This window comes from Petromyzon marinus, unplaced genomic scaffold (assembly GCF_048934315.1).
Source record: "Petromyzon marinus isolate PM22_M1 ecotype Great Lakes invasive population unplaced genomic scaffold, UKy_Petmar_22M1.pri1.0 PM_G_Scaffold_118, whole genome shotgun sequence".
In the NCBI taxonomy this organism is placed as follows: domain Eukaryota; kingdom Metazoa; phylum Chordata; class Hyperoartia; order Petromyzontiformes; family Petromyzontidae; genus Petromyzon; species Petromyzon marinus.
The window spans coordinates 75,001-77,500 of NW_027422671.1; positions in this window are offsets into that span (position 1 = coordinate 75,001).

Sequence of the window (2,500 nt, forward strand, 5' to 3'; positions counted from 1 at the left end):
GAATGCACCCAAGGCAGAGGAGAGTCCCCACACGCGTCCAAAATCGGACGGACAGGACCCCCACGCAGACCATGTAAAACACACACCCTTTGGGCACGGACTTCACAGAACACAAACACCCCCACAAGGAGGGCCTTAATTTGTCGTGTATACTCCGGGGGACACCTGACGACGGCGCTGAAGGCTCACAAAACACAGGGCTTCACACAAGGCCAGCCAATTTGAGGCAGCGGTAAAGCACCACGCACACCCAACGTCGGGGTGGGGAGGAGCAGGGGCGGGGACCACACATGCCTGCACACCTCTAGAGCGGCCTTTCAATGCTCGCTACTCTGTGGACCGGCAAAAGCAATTGAAACCAACCCTAACTCTCACGCGCAGTTGGCAGCCCTTCCTAGGGCACAATACCGAAACAGCGCAAGCAAACCCTGCAGCTACAACCCAAGGGACAGCCTTCCCAACGCACTCTGGAGGAGAAGAGGCTCCTCGGGCGGAGTAACACAGCTCGAGATGCTCGCTCATTCACGGAAATCGTGGGAAACAACCTGCCGCCGGCACACCACTTCGTCCTCACATGAGGTTACCATTGTCCATACAATAGTGCAGGTGCGATGGAAATCTTTTCTCGTTTTGGTGCGTGCTACATTTTTACGGATAGACCCCGTGAAACGCTAGAAATTGGCGGGGATGTGTCTCTTGTGGCTCACGGGGCTGTTAGGGTGGCACAGAAATCCCTCGGAATGGGAAAACGGGTCATTTTCGTGTTGCCACATTGCATGCGAACGGCATGAAACTTCCAGAGGCATTTGCAGCAGGAATGCATGTGCAGTCAAAAAAGTGAATATTTTTCACGGATAGACCCCGTGAAACGCTAGAAATTGGCGGCGATGTCTCTCTTGTGGCTCACGGGGCTGTTAGGGTGGCACAGAAATCCCTCGGAATGGGAAAACGGGTCATTTTCGTGTCGCCACATTGCATGCGAACCGCATGAAACTTCCAGAGGCATTTGCAGCAGAAATGCATGTGCAGTCAAAAAATTGAATATTTTTCACGGATAGACCCCGTGAAACGCTAGAAATTGGCGGGGATGTGTCTCTTGTGGCTCACGGGGCTGTTAGGGTGGCACAGAAATCCCTCGGAATGGGAAAAAACGGGTCATTTTCGTGTCGCCACATTGCATGCGAACCGCATGAAACTTCCAGAGGCATTTGCAGCAGGAATGCATGTGCACTCAAAAAATGTGATATTTTTCACGGAGAGACCCCGTGAAACGCTAGAAGTGGGCGGGGATGTCTCTCTTGTGGCTCACGGGGCTGTTAGGGTGGCACAGAAATCCCTCGGAATGGGAAAACGGGTCATTTTCGTGTCGCCACATTGCATACGAACCGCATGAAACTTCCAGAGGCATTTGCAGCAGGAATGCATGTGCACTCAAAAAAGTGAATATTTCTCACGGATAGACCCCGTGATACGCTAGAAATTGGCGGGGATGTCTCTCTTGTGGCTCACGGGGCTGTTAGGGTGGCACAGAAATCCCTCGGAATGGGAAAACGGGTCATTTTCGTGTCGCCACATTGCATGCGAACCGCATGCAACTTCCAGAGGCATTTGCAGCAGAAATGCATGTGCAGTCAAAAAAAAATTGATATTTTTCACGGATAGACCCCGTGAAACGCTAGAAATTGGCGGGGATGTGTCTCTTGTGGCTCACGGGGCTGTTCGGGTCGCACAGAAATCCCTGGGAATGGGAAAACGGGTCATTTTCGTGTTGCCACATTGCGTACGAACCGCATGAAACTTCCAGAGGCATTTGCAGCAGGAATGCATGTGCACTCAAAAACTTCTATATGTTTCACGGATAGACCCCGTGAAACGCTAGAAATTGGCGGGGATGTGTCTCTTGTGGCTCACGGGGCTGTTAGGGTGGCACAGAACTCCCTCGGAATGGGAAAAGGGGTCATTTTCGTGTTGCCACATTGCATAGGAACGCCATGAAACTTCCAGAGGCATTTGCAGCAGAAAGGCACGTGCACTCAAAAATTTTAATATTTTTCACGCATAGACCCCGTCAAACGCTAGAAGTTGGCGGGGATGTCTCTCTTGTGGCTCACGGGGCTGTTAGGGTCGCACAGAAATGCCTCGGAATGGGAAAACGGGTCATTTTTGTGTGGCCACATTGCATAGGAACGGCATGAAACTTCCAGAGGCATTTGCAGCAGGAATGCATGTGCACTCAAAAACGTCTATATTTTTCACGGATAGACCCCGTGAAACGCTATAAATTGGCGGGGATGTCTCTCTTGTGGCTCACGGGCGCTGTTAGTTAGGGTCGCACAGAAATCCCTCGGAATGGGAAAAGGGGTCATTTTCGTGTTGCCACATTGCGTACGAACGGCATGAAACTTCCAGAGGCATCTGCAGCAGAAATGCATGTGCACTCAAAAACGTCTATATTTTTCACGGATAGACCCCGTGAAACGCTAGAAATTGGCGGGGATGT